We start from the raw sequence: 17,209 nt of genomic DNA, 5'->3' as shown, positions 1-17,209 counted from the left end.
TTTTGATTGATTTGTTGATGTGATTAAATTGGTTGATGAAATTTGTGCATGTGTTTGATTTGAAGTGGAGTAGCAAACCTTGATGATCATGCTAGATTGCATAATAGTTTTTAATGACACGAACAATTGATTTGGATGCTATTATTATCGATTGATCTTGATTTGCGATTTTCCTTTGAAGTCATTTGTAGAGACATCTAGCCTGACCCTAGGAAATAGCTTCTTGATTGATTTTGATTGAAAGTATCGTTTTCCCTCGCATTGCTTGATTGATCAAATTCATGTCGAATTAGCAAGTTTATCATTAGTGCATGTGGATCCTAAATTCCCTAGTGTTTTGATAATTGAATTCCATGTGTTTGATTGAATTGATTTCGATAGCATATACCAACCCATCGTTTTAAGATTTCGGAATAGCTTAGCATAGACCTTAGCAAAAACCGCCTTCCCTTGGGTTCGACCCGAACTTTCCCCTATACCTAGGGTTGGGTTTGGTTTACAAATTTTGTTTTGATCGGGAAATCTAGTTACCAACGACCTAGGTTTATCCCGCGTTAAAAATGGCGTCGTTTCCAGGGAAGGCATGGTGATTGCTATTGTTGATTGAGCCTATTCCATTTTTTTTGGAAAATACAAAAAGATGTTCTTTCTTTTAGGCTACATTTGTAGCCGTGCTATTGATATTTTGCTTTGAGTTTTGTATGCGTAGGGCATGAGATCAAAATTTAATGCCATTTGATCCGGAAATTGAGAGGACCATAACAAGGATAAGGGTTGATAATCGTTCCTCAAGTTCAAGTCCCCCAAGAGAGAAATCTATGAAGAAGAAGAAGAAGAATGAGAAAACATGGGTGCTAATCGGAGAGTAGCATTGAAGGAGTTGGGAACTCCAGGAGCTCATAGGTTTAAAAGCGGAATTGCTCCTCCTACGACACCGGCAAACGACTTTGAGATAAGTCCGGCGATGATCACTTTGATAGAGATGCGTCAATATAGTGATGCAAAGCATGAGAGTCCCCTTATCCATCTTAATTAATTTGAGAAGTATTGTAACACAATCAAGGTGAACGGGGTTTCTGAAGAGTTTATTCGACTTAAACTTTTCCCTTTCTCTTTTATTGGACGTGCCTTAGAGTGGTTAGACAAGGAGGTGAAGCCAAACTTTTTTAGAACATGGGATGCAGTGACTAAGGAGTTTCTATCTCGGTTCTATCTACAAAAGAAGACAGCCGAAGCAAGAGCTCTCATTCAAAGTTTCAAGCAAAAGCCGAATGAAAGTCTTTATGAGGCATGGGAAAGGTATACAGAGTACCAAAGAGAGTGCCCACACCATGGGATTCTTGCTTATCAAATCATCCAAATCTTCTATGGAGGTTTAAGCCCCCAAGGCAAGTCTTTCTTGGATGCTGGTGCCGGAGGCCCTATCATGAACAAAACGGAGGATGAAGTGGTGGACTTAATTGAAGATGTGGTGAGATATCACAGGGATTGGCAAGAAGGTGAGAGAGAGTCTACAAGTAAAAGAGGTTCAACGGTTTATTCAATCGACCATCTCAATGCCATCAACAATTTGTCCTCACAAATATCAAACTTGGGAAAGGAGATGACCTCAATTAAGGCAAAGCTTGAAAGTGCTTCTTCACAAGCACCAATTCTTCCCTCCCACAATAAGGGGAGAGTTACGTCTTCTAACTCTACTCCTCCTTCAACTTCGAATAATATGCCAAATGGATGTGTGTTTTGTGATGTATGTGGGTCGTATGACCATGATTCTTCTAATTGTCCACATGCATTTGAGATGATGTTGATAATAATGATTGTGAGTAAGTGAATTTTGTTTCAAATAACAACAATGGACAAAGAAATGATGGACCAAGAAACTTTGGGAATAGAAATGCTCACCAACAAGGGAATTTTGATAATTATAACAATGGTGGTTGTAGAAACCAAGGAAATCAAAATTTTCAAGGGAACTATAATAATCAAGGCTATAATAATCAAAACCAAAGTCAAGGGTATGGAAACCAAAGCCAAGGTCAAGGCTGTGGTAACCAATACCAAAACAATGGCCAAAATCAAAACTGGGGTGATTGGAGCAACCAAAACCGGGGGAATTTTCAAAACAACAACCAAAGGGGACCCCCACCAGATTTTTTCCAAGAACTCAAGGTAATGGTGAGAACTACCTATGAAGAAATCATCAAGAACCAAACTAAAATTTTGAACACCTACATGTCGGCAAGTGACAAAAAGTTCAATGAGATGATGACATACAACAAGATGCTTGAAACACAAATCACTCAATTGGCTAATCCCTTGAAAGAGAGTGTCAATGCTAGCCCTTCTTCTTTACTCTCACAAGGAGTTGAACCTAAGAAACCCGTGTATTCTATCACCATAAGGAGTGGGAAAGTTCTTGAAGAGAGAGTTTCTAGGAAGAGTAAGGAAGGTGAGAAGATGAGTGATTCAAGTGAGTAAAAAGAGATCAATGTGTTAAAGAAGGTGAGTAAAGAGGCCAAGAAGAAGAGAAGAGTGATGAAAAAGTGCAAGAGGAGGTAACCAAGCCCAAACTTCCATATCCCTAAAACTTTTTGAGAAACAAAATTGATGAACAATTTAGGAGATTTCTTGACATGCTTAGGGAAGTTAATCTTTCAATTCCTTTCACCTAAGCCATGACTCAAATGCCAAGATATTCTAAGTTCGTTAAGGAAATCTTGAGTGACAAGAGAGAGTGCAATGAGATTGATTCGGTAGAGGTTGGGGGAATGTTGTAGCGCTTTGATTCACAATGATTTACCTAAGAAAATGAAAGATCAAGGTAATTTCTCTATCCCTTGCAAAATCAATGGAAAATTGTTTTAAAATGCTCTATGTGATCTTGGTGCTAGTGTGAGTATCATACCTTATTCAGTCTTTAGGAAGCTTAAGCTAGGTGAGCTTCTTCCAACTAACATGACTTTACAATTGGTCGATCGATCTGTTAAGTTTCCAAAGGGAAGAGTTGAGGATGTTCCCCTCGAGATAGGAGAGTTCACGATTCCGGTTGATTTTATTGTGCTTGAGATAGTGGAAGATGATAACATAACAATCATTTTAAGGAGACCTTTTTTAGCTACTTCGGGAGCTTTGATATATGTGAAGGGTGGTCTTATTTCTTTGAGAGTTGGTTAAACCGATGCATGAATCTTTGTCCCTTATGAATGGAATTATGTGCATCAATTCCCCTTATTCCAATGATAATGTATGCTGATTATTTCTTCTACTAACGAAGTTCTTGAGGTTTGTGATAATGTGCCTTTGAGTGTTGAATGCAAGAAGGTCAGTGAAGAAAACAAGGAGCCTATTAAGCTTGTGGATGAGGAGGTAATTGATATTCCTCCATGGTTTGAGCTCCACCCTTTAGAGGACGAGGTTAACTCTAGGATTGCTGATGTTGAGAAGTCGTCCACTGGAAGGAGTAAGAAGACAAAGAAGAAAAAGAGAGCTTTTATGAAGAAGAAAGCAAAGTTGAAGCAAAATAAGCTTGTTTCGGAAGTTTCATCAATTGAGAATACATCAAGCAACGATGTGAAGTTGCCAAGAAATGAGAAAAAGTTTGTCCCCTCTACCGCTTTGAACAAGGTGGTGTTCTTTGACCCTCCATGATTTGGAGGAAGGGTAGAGCTAAGGACCTTAAGTAAGCACTTCTCGGGAGGCAACCCGATTTTCTAACTTTTTCTTTTGATTCTATTTTCCTTAGTTTTCTTTTAATTTCTTTTCTTTCTTTCACGTGTTTTGTATTTAAATAAATAGGTTGAATTCTTGAAAATTGGACTAGCTCGAACGAGCTTGAGCACAATGGGAAGGTGTTTCATGGTATTTGGTGAGAGTATGCTCAATATTATTGAATTTCGAGTTGAATGGGTAAGGTAATTTAGGAGGTACGTAGGAAAAGTTGTGCTAAAATGTGAAGCAAATTTGTGCTTGGTGGGTTCATTATGGTGCTCTCATTAATTTGGGATGTTGAACCTACTGAAAAGGGGTTTAGAAACTAATGTGTTAAGTGGTTTCAATAATCCTGGGATGATGAAGATCATTAAGCCCATATATGAACGCACCAAGAACAAGAAGCAGGCAAGAAGAGGAGCAGCAGGGGCGCGGGCGCGCAGTAGCCCAGCCCGCACTACTTCTTCTTTCTTTCTCCTTTCTTTTCCTCATTTCATCCCTAACCCATACTCGTCCGCACCACTTTCTCACTCTAGAAAGAAACCCTAACTCTCTAACAATAAAAAATCATCCCTCAAAATCATCATAACAACTCACAAATTCAACAATTTCCTACTCAAAATTCATCATTTTCATCCAAAATCATACCACCCTCCTCCATTTCTTCTTCTCTAATCTCTCTCCTCCATTGAAGAGCAAATTGGGGTTTTTCGGTGTGGTGGATTTTGGCGCCTAATTCTTGATTATTCTTGCTTCTAGTATGGTATAATCATCTTCTTTACCTCTATTTTACATTATTATATCCTTTTATAGATAGAATTTGATTAATTTGATGATTGTGAATAGTAGTGGTATCATTTTTGTTGAACATGTTGATTGATTGTGTAATTGTGTTGATTATGTGTGTTGTTGTTGATTAATTGTGCCTTACACTGCGTTGTTGTTGATTGTGTAGTTCTTTTATGAAATTTGGTTGCAATTTGTGGAAGGTTGATTTTTGGTAGTATTGGTAGTAAGTGGTGATTGGTATATTTGGTTGGGTGAATCAGGTCTTGTGGTAGTGTTGTGGTTGTGGTGATTTGTGGAGTTGTGATTATGTTTTGGTTGTGAATTTGGCGAAGCAAAAATGTCTAAAATCATGAAAGCCCTCACTTCCAAAAAGTGAAATACAAATATAATCATTGAAGAACCGTCTCCATCAGAAAATCCCTTTTCCCAAACACAAAATGAAGAGCTTCTTCCACTACCAAAAACCCGATTCGCCAATCTAAACCATAAGTCGCTTTGGAATAATTTCAAGAAAAGAACCATAAATCCCTCACGGCATTACCATCAATCAAGCATGGTCAAATTGGGGATTGATGAGGACTTATGGGTTCTATTCTATAACCTTAGTTTGGGTAACTTCTTTAACAAGCGCTACCGAACCTACCTTGAGCCAACTAGGGCGTTTTTGGCCTCTTTGACTACTACTCCGGTTGGTACCAAGGACTTCCAAATCACCTTCTAGCTTTTTAATGTTGAGCATGTCATGTCCTTGGCCGAGTTCAATGCGGCCTTTGACTTCAACCCGGGGGCGAATATTCTCTTCTCCAAGCATGATTATTTGGATGGGTATTCCAAAAATGGTTAGTGGCAGGCAATCTCGGGGAAGAATGAGTTCTCTGCCCACTATTCCCTTGCAAGGGAAATTTTCGAGCCATGTCTACGAGTGCTTCATCGGTTGTTGGGGTACTCGGTGTTCTCTAAGCAAGTTTTGGGCAAGATGTCGCAAGCTGAGTTGTGAGTTCTATGGATGGCAACTAGGGAAGAGTTGCATGGGAGGTTGAACTTCGGGCATATATTTTTGAGGAATTGTATGGACATGAGGGGCAGTAGGTCGGGTGACATCCTTTGGGTAGCATGATCACTAGGTTGGCTACTAGCCTTGGCTATGGGAGATATCATCTTTCTTGCACTCCGGTAGGGGGTCTCAACACCCTTTACCTCGACACCGCTCAACTGAAACAAGTGCAATTTATAGAAAAGAGCGATGACGAAGAGGTGTTTAGTTGGCTCGTGAGGAATGCTCATCGGTGCTATCACCCTCTCATATTGAACCTCATCTACATGAAAATAATTTAAGTTCAAGGCCTCACCCTCAAAGCAACCATGGTTATCATGCAAAAGAGGTAGGGTGGAAGAAGATTGGTTTTCAAAATTAAAGAATGGAGGAATGAAATCACAATCAAGGGAGGTGGGTGGGGGAATTGACTCACTAATTGGTTTTTCAACACTCAAAACCTCTTGGTCCTCATCACCCTCAAACATCCAATCTCCCATGGAAACTACTTCATCCTCCTCATCATCTCTCTCTTTCCCCACAACATCTCCACGCTTCAAAAATTGCAATGTCCCATCCTTCATAACTTGAATTACCATTTTCTCAACATTAAGAGAAGCCAAAAATTTTAGTTTCTCTTCAACTCTATCTAAAGGCTCAATGGAACGAAATTAAAATTAGGAAGGAGGTTTAAAATGCAAACTCTCTCTTTGAACATCCATCACTACACCCTTTTCCTCACTCATAGGCTCTCTAACATCCACCTCACACATTTTGGAGCTATCAAAACAATCATCATCATCTTCCATATCTACCAATGTGGCAGAAACTTCATTTACATTCAACATTGATGACAATTCTTTTCTCATCTCCTTATTCCTCCTAAGAACGTCCTCATTACCCTCTTTAAACTTTTTCAACATTTCCATTTGGCTTCTCATAATCTCCAAATATCTCATCTCATTAGGAGACCCAATGCTAGATTCTAAAGATTAGAAAGGTCAAGAGCATTGAGGAGCATCATGGGGAAAGGAATCATAAACAAGCATGCGGGGATCAACATTACAGATATGAGTGACATCATCAAAATGGGGGATGGGGGCACAAGTAGGCATGCAAGATTCATCATACATGGAACATGGAACATCGCAATTATCAATGGAAACATTTGAATAACCATGCCCATGATCATAAGTATGTCTAGCAAACCATACATAAAAGTCCCAAGCATCATTGATTAATAATACTAGAAATCTACCATTAAACATTCTTTCAATAATGTCTCTAGTTTGCTCATTCAAATCATGATAACAAATCTCGCAAGCCTCCCAAAGATCACAACCATTGTAATTAATGAAGTTCTCTAATCTATTAAAATGCACCAAAAATGGCTCATTCTCAAATTGAGAAAACGAGGTACTTTCCATTTTTTTTCTTTCAACACAAGCAAAAATTAAATAAAAGAAAAGTATATACAAAGACCTAGACTCAAGCAATCAAAAACACTTAAATATAGACACCTTTCCCCGGCAACGACGCCATTTTGAGGAAGGGAAAATGTAGGTCGTTATCTAATCCTCCCTCGGTCAAACTAAATTTATATACACTAAACAAACCTAAATACGAGTATAGAGGCAAGTCAAGGGTCGAACCCAAAGGAACGGTAATGTTTAACCACTCTCAATTATGCGCCTAATCTAGGTCAAAGCCAAAGATAAGAGAGAACACTAACAACTAACTAACAAACAACCAAACAAATAAAACACTAGGGAATGGGGATCAACAAGTAATCATGACAATTGTAGCAACTCGGGAACAACATGCAAATCGAAGGTTGCGGAGACTAATGGTAAGAGCAATCAAAAGAGCTCAACAAGCTATCTCTTAGAGGTCTAACTAGAGCCAACTACGAGAGACTCAAACTAGGAACGTCATTAACCGAACTCAATCGACAACTGCGAGCTACAAATCAATGGTCCGTAGCAATGTAGACTTACAATGCAATCTAGCATAATTCTCAAGGCCTAATCGAATTACACACATGAACAATTTCCATTAATCACTTTAATCTCAACAATTAATCAACACAACTTCTAAATTAAGCACAATCAATCAATCATACAAGTTTTACCCAATCCATAGCCAAACAACTACTCTAACATCATCATCTAATCAACTTCTAACTAAGGAAATCAAGAATGAACAAAATATCAAGAACAACTACACTAATCAAGCATCAAACATCAAAATCAATCTAAACAAACATGAATATTAAACAAAGCAATAAAATGAGATAGAGTTAGAAATGCTCATTGATAATAGAGAAGATTTTCAACACAATTGTCACCATTGAATCTTTAATCTCTCAATCATCATTGAAATTCCTCACTTTCTCTCTCTAAATCTACTCCTAAACTAACCCTAAAACTAGAGAAAGAAGCTCTCAACTAAGCTAAGAATATAACTTCTAATTCTAATTCTACTTCTCATTGCCCTCCTAAAAATCGGGTTACAAGGTATAAATAGGAGGCCCGAAACGAAGCCGATCCAAACAGGGACCCAGGGAGGCGCGCCCGGGCAGCTGGGCTGCATGTCCGCGCCTATGGGTTGCAAGCTCGCGCTTCTCTAGGTTTCTTCGGATCTTTTCGAGGCTTCGAGTGTTCGCTAATGGCTTCGATTGAGCGCATCGAATGATGATGATGGATTTGACTGTGGGTTCGACACCCCATCTTCATGAGAGCACGGCTTGAGAGCACAAGAGCTAGAACTTGGAGAACCCACTTCCTTGCATCTTGAGCTTTCCTATTGCCATGAGCTTGCTCCAAAAGCATCTTCCACCTTAGTAATCCATCCATATCAACACCCGAATCTCGTACAATACCTACAACCACGAAAAGAGAACAAGTAAAGGAAAAAAACAAGAAAAACCATCAAAATGCACAAAACCACAAAATAATTGAGAAAAGGTAAAACAAAGAGCAAAAGCATGAAACTAAGAATTTATTAAGAAAGCTATGAAAAGAAGGTAAAAACAACCTAAGTGCTCATCAAATGGGTGCCATTTATGACACCCATCAAATCATTTTTGAAGAGAGAGGGATTCTAGGTCTTTGAAACTAAAATTCCTCCAATCAAAACTAAATTTGTAACCAAACCTACACCTAGTAATAGGGCAAGTTCGGGTCGAACCAGTAGGAATGGGGGGAAGTTAGCTATTTCCTAGGTCAAGCTATTTCGAAGCGTAAAAGGGAATGTAGGCTATCTAAGTTCAACTAAACAAACAAGGCAAACACAAAGTAAATCAATATATCAGACACTAGGGATTTAGGATCCACATATTCTTGCAATGGACACTTACCAATCGGGTTGGAGATCAATTAATTCAAATATTGAGAGGGAAGATAGACAATGCAATGAAAAGAGCTCGACAAGCTATCTCCTAAAGGCCTAACTAGCGCCATCTACGAAAGACTCTACTAGGAATGTCACAAACCAAGCTCAATCAATAAATGTGAGCTACAAATCAATTGTCCGTATCAATGTAGGCACACAATGCAATCTAGTATGACAATTGAAGTTAGCTACTCTTTAACTAATCACACACATGCACAAAATCAATCAACCAATTTAATCACAATGCTAAATCAATCAAAAACTCTCAATTAGCTATGATCCATCACTCAAACATGCTTCACCATATCCCTAGCAAGTAAACTACTCACAATCCATGGAATAAATCAAAATCCAAACTAAGCTAATCAACAAATTCATCATCATCATTTCAATCAAAAAAATTCAATCAACTAATCAACAAATTTGAACAATCAACAAACAATTGAAATCAAAAGCTAAAGATTGCATTAAAATAAAAGAAATCCTTACAAACTTTGGTGAAATCAAAGGAAATTGTGCTTAGAATTATCAATCATCAACCATGAATTTCTCTCTCTAAAAATCTAAGAACAAGTGTTTCTCTCTCTAAACTTCTCTCGAAAACTCTAATTTTAATTCTCTCTTTTCTTTTCCTCCCCTAAAAAAACCATTCTCTCTCTAAAAATAGAAGAAAAATCTATATATAGTAGAACTAAAAAAGAGAAATTAGTTAGATCGTCCAAAATAGACTCGTACAGGCACGACCTTCTTCAAAAGGATGCGCGGCCGCGCAAAAATGGGTACGGAAAAGGGGGAGCAACAGGCGCGACCGCACCACTAGGTCGCACGCTCGCACCACAGTCGCACGCGCCCGCGCCTGGGAACAGGGCAACCTCCTTCCCCTTCATCTTGATGCTCCTCGTGCGCTCCACTTGGTGAGTTTGATGAACACGGAGCATGGCAGATCCTAAAACACCTCGACGGTGAGTTCAACACCAGAATTGGTGCCCCCACGGCTTGAATGCATGGCCCAAGGTCACTTAGAACTTGCACATCTCCATACTTGGGCTTCAAATGGAGAACCATAGGCAACCTAATCAATGCAAAGCTTGGGACGAAGTCTCGAGAATCCTTGGACAACGATCTTAACCTGAAAATGAAAGAAAACAAGCAAATAAAAGGGAAAAAGACAAGCAAAACCAAGAAATGCATTAAAATGGAAAATCAACTAAGGAAAGTGCAAACTAAAGAAATAAAGAGCAAAACTAAGGAAAAAGGAAAGATAAAAAAAACTATAAAAGCAATCTAAAATCACCCTAAAAGAGAACAAATGAGTGCCATAAATGACACTCATCAAACTAGCGCCAACTACGAAAGACTCAAACTAGGAACATCACTAACCGAACTCAATCGACAATTGTGAGCTATAAATCAATGGTCCGTATCAATGTAGACTCACAATGCAATCTAGCATAATTCTCAAGGCCTAATCGAAATACCCACATTCACAATTTCCATTAATCACTTTAATCTCAAGAATTAATCAACACAATTCCCAAATTAAGCACAATCAATCAACCATACAAGTTTCACCCAATCCATAGCCAAACAACTACTCTAACATCATCATCTAATCAACTAACAACTAAAGAAATCAAGAATCAACAATATATGAAGAATAATTACACTGATCAAGCATCAAACATCAAAATCAATCCAAACAAACTTGAATATTAAACAAAGCAATAAAATGAGATAGAGTTAGAAATGCTTATTGATAATAGAGAAGATCTTCAACACAATTTTCACCATTGAATCTTCAATCTCTCAATCACCATTTAAATTCCTCACTTTCTCTCTCTAAATCTACTCCTAAACTAACCCTAAAACTAAAGAGAGAAGCTCTCAACTAAGCTATGAATATGAATTCGAATTCTAGTTCTACTTCTCATTACCCTCTCTAACCCCCAAAAATGGGTATTTATAATTACAAGGTTAAAAGAAAATAAAAGAGAAAAGAAAATAAAAGAAAAATAAAAGAAAAGGAATTGAAATGAAAATAAAATAAGAAAATAAAAGAAAAGGAAAATAAAAGGAATTAGAAAATAAAAGGAAAACTAAAAAGAAAATTAAAAGAAGGAAATTACCTAAGGAAAATCGACGTCAGACATTCGATTTTGGCTGCTCTTTAAGGAAGGAAAATTATCCCCTGCCACGCACTCCTCAAACATTCATCATCAACTTTTGATCTAAAATTCCATCAAGATCAACGGTTCAAATTCGAACCCACAAATGCCCGCGTTCGAAAGGTGGCAGCTCGGTGGCTTTGATTGCGGTGGAGCAGGGGGCTTCTGAGGGTGCGTGAGGTGGTCGTTTTGTTGCGGGTTTCCAGCTGCAGTTTGCGGAGGTAGAAGGTAGCGGAACTACGGTTGTCAGGTGTTGTGGAGGAGCTGCGGTTGCATTGAGGTGGGAGCTGTTTGGAGTTGTTGTGTGTTGCGTGGTGAAACAAGGGAAAAGGGGAAGTGCTTGAGGTTGAGAAGACGGTGGGCACGAGCATCACCCTTATAACAAGCTTGTGATGAACACTAATGTATGCAGTCCCAAAACACTTCCACGGTGGGTTTAACACTACCCGGCTTGGGAGCGCGACTTTGCGAGCGCAAGGAGTTGAACTTGGAACATTTACCTACAAATCACAATTAAAATCAAGGAGAAAATAAAGTAAAATGAACTCAAAATTAACAAACAAAATTAAAAGAAATAAAATGAAAATGAAAATAATAAAAGAAAGAAAACATTATAAAATGAAAAGAAAATTAAGGAAAGAAAATGAAATGAAAACGAAAATAAAATAAAATAAAACGAAAACTAAATCTATAAAATCTATAACAATGGAAAAACAACAAAAACAACGAAAAGAGAACAAATAAAGGAGAAAATACTAGAAAAGCCATAAAAACACAAAATAAGAGAGAAAAGGGGAAATCAAGAGAAAAAAGCATATTTAGACAATGACGAGAAAAACCCTCAAGCTTATCTTTTGCTCGTCCTCGAGAAAAACAAAAACACGGGAAAGAAAATGACGAGCTTATTTAGACAAACAAAAGAAGAGAGGAGATGAGAATATACACTAACTCACTTTCGTTGGAATCACGGTCAATTTTAGCAATTAAAGACAAGCCATTTAAAATCATAGATCACCCTAGAGGACGAGTAATGCTCTCGTAAGGGTTTCCTAAGAGATTAACCCATAACTCTCACAAACCAAACAAACAAGGCAAAACATGAAAAAGAACTAAAAAGAAAAGAAAACAAAATAAATGTTCGTGAGTGGACTTTTTGCAAATGTACAAGCATAAATGAATGCAAATCTTACTAAACAAGTAAGGGAGTGCATGTTCTAAGATAATTAAGGTTAATTGAAACATAGGACATGCTAAGAAAAGAGAACTTATCAAGACACAAGTCACTTTCATATCAAAACATTTTTAGCACATTCTCCCAATTAGCTTCAAATCTACTTTTAGCAAGCATCTCAAAGGTTCCTCGAAGGAACCGGAAAAAGAAAGAGATTTGAGGCTACTCGACGTCTCAACTATTGCATACCGCTTTATAAGCTTCACCTACATCTCCCTCCACCGACTAGTGACTTAACCACAAAGGTCAAAAGGTCTTTGAAAAGGTTGTAATGTAAAGGTGAGAAGGGTGAGGGTAGGCTAAAATTTGAAATTTGGTGGTATACCTAAATCGTGAAGCAAAGGTTGGCCAAATCTTAACACCAAAACCAAGTATTCAACAAATAAAAACACATCACCTCCAAGCTTATTCAAAGTTAAGAATCACACATATATGTACAAAAAGCGTAAGAATGCTTCCCCCCAACCTTGAACAAAGCACTGTCCTCAATGCTTAAAATAGGGAGAAAGACACTTACATCAAAATATTTTTTGAATTTTCTCATTTTCACTTTTTATTACTTTTGCCAAAGAATTTTGAATTTGCTTTGCTCTTTCTCCTTTTTTCAATTTTTTCATTTTTTCACTTTATTCATTGTCCTCGCCTCTTTTAACTATGGACGGCTTTTTCAACTTTGCATTTGCTTTTTATTCACAAAATTTATACAACAAAAACTTTCTTAACACATGAGAACCAAACAATCATTCTCATCCACCAAAACTCCAAAATAAGAGACCAAGTGCTTCACAAAAACCAATGATAGGAACAAGAATGAAACAAAAGGCTCAAGATCTAAAGATGTTGCTTGAAAAGAAGGGTATATGGCTCAAATGGTTAGCAAGAAAGCAAATGAAAACCCAAAATAAAGAAAAGAAAACTATCCTAGAAAGGGAAAAATTACCACCCCAAAAAGATGCCTTTGTCCTTCCTTAATGGCTCGGTCGCGATCTGGGGAGAAGAAAGTCAAATTCTAGATAAAGCATACAATAGCCAACGATCCACGCGACGCTCAAACAAGAAATGTTGAAAGCAAGAAGAAATAAAACCTCACATGGTTGTAGCAAAAACTCACTATTAGTTTCAAATTCACCAAAGGGGAGCAATTGCAAATTTTCAAAAACAATAGAATCCGGCTTTAAGGTCCGAAAAGTTCTAAACGACTACCTTAGCATACCCTATCCTAGAATCAACCAAAGATACTCTCAAACCGTGCACACCGTTACCATTTAAGAAGAAAAGCATTCAACTATACAAGTCCAAAAGTAATATGTCCAAAGCAAGAACAAATCAAAACACAATGCAAATTTGCCTTGATAGAAAGAAAAATCTTTTTGGAGTTTTTCAAAATAAAGAACATGGAAATGCATATACAAATGTGCATGGTACATATGAATCAAAATCCCACCAAACATGATAGAATACCCTCCCCCAAGCTTGAATGAGACAACATGCTCAAACATAAATCATAGATAACATGGGAAAGGAAAACAAAGAGACCAATCCAATAATACCAACACATGTCCAACAAGGCATCAACCATTAGAAAGAGAGCAAAGAAAGATATTACCGGATGTTAGGTGGGTGTAAATACCCGCAAATGACCCAATTAAACCTTTCAAAGCTACTTTCCTCAAGAATTGAATCTTGCCTTCCATATGCTAGCAATTGTAATGCCAATCTTCCTTGATTGTTGATCCAAACCAATGCACCAAAGTATATCAAGTCATGTACCTAGGAAAATGCACACAAACATTTCCATGAGAGAAAATCTATTCTAAAAAGAAAAGAAAATGAAAGCAATAAAACACGGGTTACTTCCCGAGAAAGGCTTGCTTAAGGTCTAAGCTTAACCGCTCTAGAAAATAATAATTCAACGCACGCAAGAGCTTGTCAAATGCACTACTACACATTTCGTAAGATAACAAGTAGGCACTTGACAAAAAGAGAACGTGCAACAAGATCATTGCACGCAAGTGAGAAGGGAGATGCCAAAAGAAAGAAGAAGAAGGATCAAAAGGAAATTTAAGAAAATAAGAAGTAGAAAGGGGAGAAGAAGAATTTAAAGAAAAAGAAAAAGGTAAATCCTCCTCACTAAATTTTTGGCTGGCATATTTCCTCTCTTCCTCAACAATGATGAAATAAGGGACACGAAAATCTTCCATAGAAAAGGGATCCCCAATAGGCTCTTTAAGACAGGAAGGGAGAAAAATAGGGCAAGAAGGGATGTGGTCAAACCTTTGAGAAAAAGGGGTATGAGAAATGGCAAAAGGGGTAGCTACTCCCTCAACACAAGGTCTCACATCCCCAATGAGGGCATGAAAGTCAATTATAGAGTCCTCAAATGAAGAACTCTCACAATCTACACCTCCCTCAAGCTCAAAAACTCCAAGGGAATCAACCTCAACCTCATTTCCACCACAATAAACAACCTTTCCTTCAACCGTGCATGAGTCATCACAAACTCATCAAAGTCCTCAAAAAGCATTCTCGTTGCACAGTTTTCAGGAATTTGTTATGAGTCATCACAAACTTGATGAGTTTGTGATGAGTTTGTGATGCGTTTGATGAGTTTGTGATGAATTTGATGAATTTGTGATGACAAACTCATCACAAACTCATGCACAATTTGATGACTCATCACAAACTCATCAAAGTCCTCAAAACCGTGCATGAGTCATCACAAACTAATCAAAGTCCCAAAAAGCATTCTCGATGAACTCATCTAAAAATTTATAAGTCCTCTTATGACTCTAAAAAAACAAATAGGACATTACCTCAAAAGAGTCTATGTACTCATAAATTGAAGGCTCAAAAACATACACTTGAGGCTCATCAAGATGGGAAAGAGGGTTAGGATTTTCAAATTCAACACTCTCTTTGTTCTCAACTCCTTCACCATCACTCAAATGCTCACCAATGGGATCCTCACACTCTCTTGCTTGTTCAAAATGTTCATCGTCATCCTCAATACACACATTAGATTTGAAGTTTTCACACACAACCATCAAAGATGACAATTGGCTATCAAGCTCTCCATGTCTCCTTCTTCCCTCTTCAAGACACTCCTTACTCTTTTTCATCATCTCCAATTGACTTCTCATAGAATTAAGAATTGACTCCTTATTAGGCCCAAGATCATTACTAAGCTCAATATGCCCAATTTGAGTTTCTAAAGTAGCAACAAGAAATTTAAAAGGTGTAGAAGATTAAGGTTCAACAAAAGAAGAAGAAGTACAACCAGGATTGGAAGAATCAACATTAAGATCATGAGCATACACATCACATTGGGGAGTGGGGGTACAATCAAGAACATGAGATTTATTATTGAGGGAATGAAGCACATCACAAGAAGGCATGGTAAATAATGGAGAAAATTAAAACGCACCATTAGCATCAACTTGAGCATGTACCTCATCATCATGAATAAAAGGGGAAATAGAATTAAAAGCATTTGTTCTAAGTTGACTAATGGGATCATGTGACAAACCACGGGAAATCATGCTAATATTAGAAGAATCAAGACATTTCACATCAACATTAGAAACATGATTACCCCTATTGTAAACATCCCAAGCAAACCAAAGATAGAAATCCCAAGCATCATCAATTAGAAATGCTCTAAATTCACCATTATGCATGCATTCAACTTTATTCCTAGTTTGCACATTCAAACAAAAATAACAAATCTCACAAGCCTCCTAAAAAGTACAACAATTATAGTCTAAAAATCCCTCAAGTGTATTGAAATATTCACAAAAAGGCTCACTATCATATTAAGGAAATAAGAAACATGCCATTTTTTTTTTTACAAAACAAGCAAAAATCAAATTAAAGAAAAGTATATACAAAGACCTAGACTCAAGCAATTAAAAACACTCAAACATAGACATTGTTCCCCGATAACGACGTTATTTTGACTTAGGAAAAATGTAGGTCGTTATCTAATCTTCCCTAGAGCCAAACAAATTTATAAACACTTAACAAACATAAATACGAGTATAGAGGCAAGTAAAGGGTCGAACCCAAAGGAACGGTAATGTTCAAGCGCTCTCAATTATGCGCCTAAGCTAGGTCGAAGCCAAAGATAAGAGAGAATACTAACTAACAAACAAACAACCAAACAAATAAAACACTAGGGAATGAGGATCAACAAGTAATCATGAAAATTGTAGCAACTCGGGAACAACATGCAAATCAAAGGTTGCGAAGACTAATGGTAAGAGCAATCAAAAGAGCTCAAAGAGCTATCTCCTAGAGGTCTAAGCCCCAACTACGAGAGACTCAAACTAGGAACGTCACTAACCGAACTCAATCGACAATTGTGAGCTACAAATCAATTGTCCGTATCAATGTAGACTCACATTGCAATCTAGCATAATTCTCAAGGCCAAATCGAATTACACACATGCACAATTTCCATTAATCACTTTCATCTAAACAATTAATTAACACAATTCCCAAATTAAGCACAATCAATCAATCATACAAGTTTCTCCCAATCCCTAGCTAAACAATTACTCTAACATCATCATCTAATCAATTAACAACTAAGGAAATCAAGAATCAACAATATATGAAGAGCAACTACAATAATAAAGCATCAAACATCAAAATCAATCCAAACAAACTTGAATATTAAACAAAGCAATAAAATGAGATAGTGTTAGAAATGCTCATTTATAATAGAGAAGATTTTCAACACAATTGTCACCATTGAATCTTCAATCTCTCAATCACCATTGAAATTCTCACTTTCTCTCTCTAAATCTACTCCTAAACTAACCCTAAAACTGGAGAGAGAAGCTCTCGACTAAGCTAAGAATATGAATTCTATTTCTAATTCTACTTACA

The 17,209-nt window shown here is 37.3% G+C and overlaps 1 pseudogene; it reads right to left on the bottom strand.

Moving 5' to 3' along the window:
* Positions 1-1,240: 1,240 nt before the first annotated feature.
* LOC145577282 (small nucleolar RNA R71) lies at positions 1,241-1,338 on the bottom strand (annotated as a pseudogene).
* Positions 1,339-17,209: the final 15,871 nt, after the last annotated feature.

Source organism: Chenopodium album, chromosome 13 (assembly GCF_948465745.1).
Source record: "Chenopodium album chromosome 13, dcCheAlbu1.1, whole genome shotgun sequence".
Lineage (NCBI taxonomy): Eukaryota > Viridiplantae > Streptophyta > Magnoliopsida > Caryophyllales > Amaranthaceae > Chenopodium > Chenopodium album.
The sequence above is the reverse complement of the archived record's forward strand: the minus strand, read 5'-3'. Positions and strand labels throughout refer to the sequence as shown.